Below are 9,356 nucleotides of genomic sequence, written 5' to 3'. Positions count from 1 at the left end.
CCTGCCCTTCTGTGAAATCGGTAATGTACCTGTAGTATAACTTTTGAGGCCACTCCAACGCTGAATAAGTTTGGCGGCAACAAGAAAGAGAACATCCCTGTCCTCAGCGCATTCTCATAAGACCCATTCATCTACCATAATCCCCCTTGTTCCCTTCAATTTAAAATCTTATAATCACTCATCCACCAGACTATTTTCCCCAGTTTTGAGAGGTCTTGTAGTAAAGTGTAATAGAGGGTATTTTGTCACCTCAATATCGAAAAATCTGATCAAAGTAACTGGAGATGTTATGAATCTAGTGAAATACGTCATCTTAGTGAAGACTGATGCACTGACTTATTCTTACGACCGCCTGATGTTATTCAGCTTGGGAGATCCCTCGTTCTTAGTTCAGATAGTTATCTCAATATCATTTTGCTTCTGCCAGACTATTTTTCTCAGCTTAAAGGACGTTCTAAAATGATTAGTCCACACAAATTACTTTATGCTGGTAACGTGTACTATCTCCTCACGATTTTACAAACTTTACTATAACCCAAGAAGGTGGTTAGAAAATCCATAGTTTCGAATCCTTATTATACCTCCAGACGATTTTATTCAGCTTAGAAACTGTTGATAGCCATTGTTCATCTACCTACATTTATCGGTACACACAGTACCCTCTTGGGTCGCCCCAGAAAGTATAGTTATCCATGGACTCAATGACTTGGCATCTGAGCAATTTATATCCCTTTACTACCAGACCTACAGGATTAGTAAAAATAGCTCTCAGCCAATCCTTTGCATTGTCAGGAGCACAGGGGCCCTTAGCTAGGATACTTAGTTCCGACTTCTAAGGAGCGACAGCAGTCGCTCACACCCAGATAGCATTACCTGAGAAATAATCCGCATCACTCCCTCTGATGTAAACCCGCATGGACTACATCCCATTGGAGTGCCTTAACTACACCACTGGGCAACTATTTGGCTATACGGTTACCATTCAACTTAGTAAATGGTTTCCTGAACTACAAGAAAAATTTGCCTTAAAAAAGCAAGAGACCAGTTATTTATAATTATTATAAGTTATTATTAGTCACTCACCTAAAGGAAGTATTATACCAAAAGTGCCGGTATAATGATCATGCCATCACTTCTATATAGCAAGAATTAAATATGAATTAAATATAACACGCCAGTGAACCGTAGTTGAAAATTAACTTACACACACACACACACACACACACACACACACACACACACACACACACACACACACACACACACACACACACACACACACACACACACACACACACCTAAACCTGAATAAAATCGCCTGGAAGAATCAAGAATAAAAAAATAAAAAAAATGTACAGTAGTGTTTTCGGCTAAATTTGGGCCAGATTTCTTTTGCAACTGATTTAAAATAGCTCAGTGATAAAGGCAACTCTCCGGCTGTACATCCTTTCTTTAGCATTCTCCGTGACTAGCATCATATTCTAGTACTAATCTGTCAAAGGCTAGCATTCAAAACGGAGGGATGACAGTTTTAGCCCAAGTTAGAGTAACGAGTATAGTGAACAAATCTTAGTAAAGCTTTCACTACCACACGTATCAAGCTGAAAAAATTCTGGCAGAATCAAGAATTAACTGTGTAATTAATGTAATGATATTTCCTAGTCATTTTTCAAAAGCCATCTAAGCTTAAAAGAGTTAAGCATTAGCAAGAATTAAATACGAAGGAAGTTACTGTTGTCAGGTAGTTAAGGGACTGTTTCAGGCGCCTTTAGTATCATCTGCACTAAATCTGTATTACGAAATTCTCACTGCAGTGGGATTTTTTTTTTTTTTTTTTTTTGATGAAACGGGATTCTCAAAAGCTTTTATGTATAAGAAAAAAGGACGAAACTGACCTTGATAAAATTAACTGGCAGACGGAATAGACATTTCAATTACGATTTCATTAATATACTGACTTATTTTTTTTACTTGAAAATTATTTTGCTGACTGACTTCTCAGCTGACTGAATTAACTGAAGACCTGTTAGCTGATTTAACTATTGTCAATTGGCATAAGCTAATTTTAATGGCATTAGCTGACGCTGATGGAATTAACTGAATGTGGATGGACTGACTTTGATGGAACTAGCAGACTGAAGGATTAGCAGACTGAAGGATTAGCAAACTTGATCAAATGGACTTGGTTGGATTAACTGATTTATCTTAACTGGGTAGGATGGATTAATGGACTTTGACTGATTTAGAATTTTGAAGAAAAGTGTGAAATACCTGGTATGGACGGTTTTAAAGTGGATGGATAGACTGGCTGTGGTGGTATGACTGGCTGTGGTGGTATGACTGGCTGTGGTGGTATGACTGGCTGTGATGGGCGTGACTGGCTGTGGTGGGCGTGACTGGCTGTGGTGGGCATGGTTGGAGTTGACAATTAGCCGACTTTGATAATGAAATGGAAAAAATGACTAAAATGACTGACAGGTGGAATTATTAGCAATGATGGAATAATTTACTGACGGATGGATTGACTTAGAAATAACTTTGAACTGACTGTGAACTAAGTCAGAAGTGGTCTGATAAAATAACTATCTTGATTTAATAGCTGACGATGGACTCACCGATTTTGGAATTAAATGACGTTGATTTTACAGTAACTGACTTTAAAAACTGAGATGGATATCAATTTGATTATGAATTAACTATGATGTAGGCTGTGACTGACTTTGAACTGATTATTAACTGATTTCAAGACTGACTTTACTGACTTCGAATTATCCGATTTTAAAACTGACAATGAATATACTGAAAAAAAATTATCTGACTGGAGTTTGAAATAACTGATTTAACTCTAATGGCCTGTGATGGAATAACTGATCCGGATGGAATAAGACTCTGAATTGACTGAACTAATTGATGAATAATTTGTCGCTAATGGAATAACTGACCCTGGTTAATAATTGACTTTGAATTGACTTTGATTTGACTTTGATTTGATTTTGAACTGACTAAATAACTGATTAATAACTGAATAACTAGCTGATAACAAAATCTTAATAAACTCTGGTGGACTGAATAACTGGCTTTGAATGATTGGCCTGGGATTAATTGAAGCACAGTTGACAAGGGATTGACATTGGAGGAATGATTGGCACTGGGGGAATGATTGGCACTGGGGGAATGATTGGCACTGGGGGAATGATTGGCACTGGAGGAACGATTGGCACTGGAAAATGATTGGCACTGGAGGAACGATTGGCACTGGAAAATGATTGGCACTGGAGGAACGATTGGCACTGGAGGAACGATTGGCACTGGGGGAACGATTGGCACTGGAGGAATGATTGGCACTGGAGGAATGATTGGCACTGGAGGAATGATTGGCACTGGGGGAATGATTGGCACTGGGGGAATGATTGGCACTGCAGGAATGATTGGCACTGCAGGAATGATGATGATTGGCACTGCAGGAATGATGATGATTGGCACTGCAGGAATGATGATGATTGGCACTGCAGGAATGATGATGATTGGCACTGGTGGAATTGATGATGATTGGCACTGGTGGAATTGATGATGATTGGCACTGGTGGAATTGATGATGATTGGCACTGGTGGAGTGATGATGATTGGCACTGGTGGAATTGATGATGATTGGCACTGGTGGAATTGATGATGATTGGCACTGGTGGAATAATGATGATTGGCACTGGTGGAATTGATGATGATTGGCACTGGGGGAATGATGATTGGCACTGATGGAAATGATGATGATGATGATAATTGGCACTGGTGGAATTGATTGTGATGACGATTGGCACAGGTGGAAATGATGATGATGATTGGCACTTGCGGAATTGATGATTGGCGATGGGGGAATGATGATTGGCACTGGGGAAATGATGATGACTGGCACTGAAGGAATGACTGGCACTGGAGGAGTGATGATTGGCACTGGAGGAATAACTGAGTCGTGATTTTACTTTGAACTTTGATTAAATACCTGGCGAATTAGTAATAGTGATGATTTTGATAAGTTGTGACTAAATAATCTAATGTTGCTGAATTAGATAACCTAACATTTATTTTCCCGAATTAAGACTCGGAATTAACTAATGAATGAACTCGTTAGAACAACATTAATACAAATGCTCTGGTGGATTACAGAGCTTATGATAAATGATTCACTTAGTTTGGGATTACATTTCGTTTGGGGTAAACTTAAGTATATTACCTTCCTTCAAGTGCCTTGCCTGCCTACCCTGCCTCCCTTGCCTGCCTGCCTCCCTTGCCTGCCTGCCTTGCCTTGCCTGCCTGCCATGCCTTGCCTGCCTGCCATACCTGCTTTCCGGCTTGCTTTTTTTTTTTTCCTTTCTGCCTGGACACCCGCCCTACCGTCTCATCACCCACCCGCCTTCCTGCCTGCCAACATTCTCATCGAACTCTGCCTGCCTGCTCATCGAATTCTGCTAACCTACTTGCTTGCCTGTCTGCCCATCGAACTGTCTGTCTGTCTCTGTCTGACTGCCTGCCTGCCTGCCTGCCTGCTGCCTGCCTGCCTGCCTGCCTGCCTGCCTGCTGATTGCCTGCCTGCCTGCCTGCCTGCCTGCTGCCTGCCTGCCTGCCTGCCTGCTCATCGAATTCTGCCTGCCTGCCCGCCTGCCCATCGAATTCTGCCTGCTGCATGCCTGCCTGCCTGTGTATCAAACTCTACCTGCCAGCCTCTTTGCCTGCCTGCATCTCTGCCTGCCTGCTCATCGAACTCTGCCTGTCTATCTGCTTACACATAAGACAGGGTGACGTGGAGGCGATTTGTTTGTGGCCACCTCGGATAAGGGATTAAGGCGTCTGGCAATAGATAAATAGATAGATAGATTTTTTTCCTCAACATGGTGGGGTGTGAAGGGAAGGACTGAAGTGGACAGTATGATATGGCATGGCCGGTTAATGAGTAGGAACAAATACACCTTCAGATAATATTACTAAAGAACTCTAGCGTTGGGAAACAGACTAAAGCATATGTATGGTAATTATGTAGTACCTAACTATGAAAAATGACTACATTTTAAGGGACATGAGCTGGATTTCATTATGGGCGAAAGAGTGACTAGTGAAGGTTAGCATTTCTTGTAAGAATATCAGTGCTTAGTTTTGTTAGGTCCTGTGGGTTTCGTTATGGGGTATCGGTTTCAGAGATTAATTTCGTAGAGGGACCACTGGGGGGTTTCGTTGAGGGACCACTGGGGGGTTTCGTTGAGGGACCATTGGGGGGTTTCGTTGAGGGACCATTGGGGGGTTTCGTTGAGGGACCAGTGGGGGGTTTCGTTGAGGGACCAGTGGGGGGTTTCGTTGAGGGACCAGTGGGGGGTTTCGTTGAGGGACCAGTGGGGGGTATCGTTGAGGGACCACTGGGGGGTATCGTTGAGGGACCACTGGGGGGTATCGTTGAGGGACCACTGGGGGGTATCGTTGAGGGACCACTGGGGGGTTTCGTTGAGGGACCACTGGGGGGTTTCGTTGAGGGACCACTGGGGGGTTTCGTTGAGGGACCACTGGGGGTTCTGTACATGGAGCAATCAGTTTAGTTAGTTATTCATTGTAGAGGGTCCCTGGTATTGTGACGGGACCACGGTGACTCAAAGGTTTAATTCGTAAAGGCATTAGTGTATTACGTACAGGGCTACTTTCTTTCATAGAGAGCTACTGTCCTTCGTGGAAGGCTACTGTCTTTCGTGGAGGGCTACTGTCTTTCGTACAGGGTTACTGCCTTTCGCAGTGGGTTACTGACTCGTAAAAGGCTACTAAACTTCGTAGTATGCTATATTTTGTAGAGTTCATGTATTTCAGAGAATGTATTTCAGAAAGTTTTGTGCATTTTGTAGTGTTTTGCCGTGTCGAGGGATACAGTATTTTAGAGGACTTGTTTGACGCTTTTGTGGGTTTCATAAAGGGTTCTGGATGCTTCATAAGTGGGGAGGGAAGGGTTAGTAAACATTGTTAGGTTGGAATTAAACAATTTTAAAAGCGGCATACTATTATGCCTTTCATGTAGTTTTTAAACTAGCACCCTATAAACAGGTACCCTCCTAAAAACTAAGACTAGGCAGTATCATTATTCATAGTATATTGCGGAGGATTAAACTAACCATTCTACTATGCAGTGCAAAACCTTAAAATTCTACTAGCAACTCAACCTCTCATTGGAAAACGTAAATTTTGCTTAAAACCTCAATGATCCTGGCTGCTGTATTCCTCCCGAAGGTGATGTGAGGCTGGCACTGCTCACGGTTGATGCCAGGAGGGTTGGCACTGCTGACGGTTGATGCCAGGAGGGCCGATACCGCAGGAACCGATGCTGAAAGTGTTCATTCCAAGAGGAGACTGGTTCCAGGGAAGGAATGCCGTGGTTATCCGTCCAGCAAGTCTCCATTGGCTGCTCTTCCAATATTCTGAAATTTAGTATGAACAGTAGCATCCGTTTATCCATATACCAGTTCAAGTGAAAGCTTTAGAACAGGGAGTCTTAACCCTTTTCCCAGTCCAGACCCCCAGTGAATTGCCCACGATGTCCCCATATCCCCTTCACCATACTGTTGACATCACCAGTCCCATTAGGTGCCAGTTTGATCAAGATGCCAATAGCTTGGTTTTACTTTACATGTGGATAATTAATAACTGAACAGGAAAGAAGACATTAGGATATAATCCTATTTACTGTACTTCCTTATGGATTTTTTTTTATTTACTTAGAGAACGCATCCCCAACTCTAAGGCTTTTGTCTCCATACCCCCCACGGTTAAGAACCCCGCTTCAGAAGTTGAAAACTGACAGTTTCATGATCATCAAATATGACGATTTAAAAGTTTTGGCTCGTCTTAACCTTTATCATCTCAACACAGCGGACCAAAGTTCACTGACTATAATTATTTGGTGTTCCTTATTAACACTTTACGATATTAACGAATTATACTCTAACTTCCACCAGGCGATTACATTCAGCATAGATGTAAATGGGAAAAGATATCTCGGAGAAGGGTTAAAAACTTTTACGTAAAAAGCTTTTGCACATAAACTTGAAAATGAGATGCCTGAGTATGTCAGTCTTTGATTTCCCGATCATTTGAAGACCTTACATTTTCTTGCAGAGTTCGTTAAAAGTTTTTTTTTTTTTATGCTATACCTTTTCTAAAGTAACTTTTCTATCCGGCTTGAAGTCAAAGTTGTCTTTTTAGATTAAATTCTTAGACATATGGATAAAATGGTAACTTGGTAAACGGATTGCTACTGGACGCAAATATTTATCATAATTATAATTATGGAGGCATAAATAACTACTGTCTTGATAGATGTACTTTCGCTAAGAACTGATAATTTTTTGACTTTCCTCTTCCTGTTTCTAGATCCTTCCCACTCCATTTGTATTAGGTTATGATGATCCAGGATTCAAACAATGATAATCGAACCGAGAACAGAATGTTAACCACCAGTTTTCTATTACTGTGTGGCACTAATTAGTTCTCCAATACACCTTGGGACAGATTTGTACTTACTCTCGCAAGTGATAATCTTTAATAATCTAACGTTAATGATATTTAAAAAAAGATCATACAAAATACTGCTTGCAGCTTAGAACGTACGATTGCCGTCTGTCAAATAAAACTCAAAGTTTAAGGCCTTACGCTGCAGTTTGCTATTAATATCATAGTTGATATTAATGAGATCTGATAGTATTCGTAAGCACACACCTCTATATTAAAGGAAAAATTACCACAAACAGCTACTTGGTGCAGCATGTAGCCTCTGTAACCATTTAAGAAATTTAGCACTAGTCACCAGTAAGCCCAACCAGCAAAGACTTAAAGAGGACTACTATCTAAAGTTTTCCTGATCACAAATGAAGTGGACAGAATCTAGAAACGGAAGGAATGAGCCTCAGACTAATCAGTATAGGCCTTCGTATGGTCAAGGCATCGAGTGACGTAAAAAAAATAAAGTTAAACATAGTTAGTACTGTTATTTAAAATGTTTGAAAAATTTCCATAGTTTTAGGATAGAAGAATGAGAGAGAAAAAGTGTGCAGTACCTAAATATGTAAGTATAGTACTAACATTACAGTAGTACAGAAGGAACTGTAAGAATTTGTGAGCCGAATCATGGGTTATTGTATAAACTTAAGTAATGGACAGACTATTTCCTTCCCCTTTATTATGCTGTACATAACATTTCAGTAATAAATATCTTGAGCACAATGAAAAAGTGCACCAAGAGCACTGATACTAAGTATCAGTGATCTCACGGCACTTAGTACAAACTTTTTTTTTTTTTTTGTCCGACTCTGAGCATAGGCTTCACAGCCTGCTCTCAAGGCCCAGTAGTCCTCCTACATACCATACACCTCTCTACATGTCACCTAGTGCTCTCAAGGCATTTAGTATATTCTGATTGCCTTGAAAGCACGAGTTCATATACTATGTGTCTTGTGATCACTATTGTTCATACACTAAGTGCCTTGAGAGCACTTTAGTTATAATTTTAGTGCTCTCACGGCACTATATTAAGTGCCCTGAGAGCACTAAGTCCATATACTAAGTGCCTTGAGAGCACTGTTTATACTAAATACCTTGAGAGCACTGTGTTTATACAGAAGTGCTCTGAGAGCACCATGTTTTTATTAAGTGCCGTGAGAGCACTGTGTATATATGTGTCCTGAGAGCACTATGTATGTATTAAGTGTCTTGACAGCACTGTGTATATATAGGTGCCTTGAGAGCAATATGTTCAAATTATCTTGTGACCACTGTAATACTTAGTTCTAAGTGCAGTGACCGCACTGTAGAACTGTTTAGCCTCCCATGTCCTAGTTTTATTTTTTTCATTTTTTTGTCATAACTTATGTTTTCTGTCAAGTATTTTTTCAATCGCCTCTACATGCATTATTATAAATGATTCGGCAAATAAAAGGTTTTGTAAACATCTATTTTATTACAATCATTTTAAGTGTCACAAATGCAAAGTTTTACAATTTTTAAATATCGACAATGTATTTCAAAGTATTTACAGACTCAGCCTATTTCAATTTACAGTATATTCAAATATCGCCAAGTATTTCAATCACTCTTTATGGTCAAAGCATTTCAACATATACTCATACATCGCAAGTATTGCGATATGAGTATATACTGAGTAGGAGTGTATATATGGTGTGGTGTGGTGTGGTGCTGTGTGGTGGCGTGGTGGTGTGTGGTGGCGTGGTGTATGGTATGGTTTGTGTGTGATTATGGTGTGTGGCTTGGTGCGATGTGGTGTGGTGGTGTGTTGTCTGGTGTGGCAATGCGGTGTGGCAACAAGTTGTGTTGTGGTA

This window comes from Coenobita brevimanus, chromosome 90 (genome assembly GCF_032717465.1).
Source record: "Coenobita brevimanus isolate Jiangsu-jjx chromosome 90, ASM3271746v2, whole genome shotgun sequence".
NCBI lineage: Eukaryota > Metazoa > Arthropoda > Malacostraca > Decapoda > Coenobitidae > Coenobita > Coenobita brevimanus.
This window is presented reverse-complemented; position numbering follows the sequence as displayed.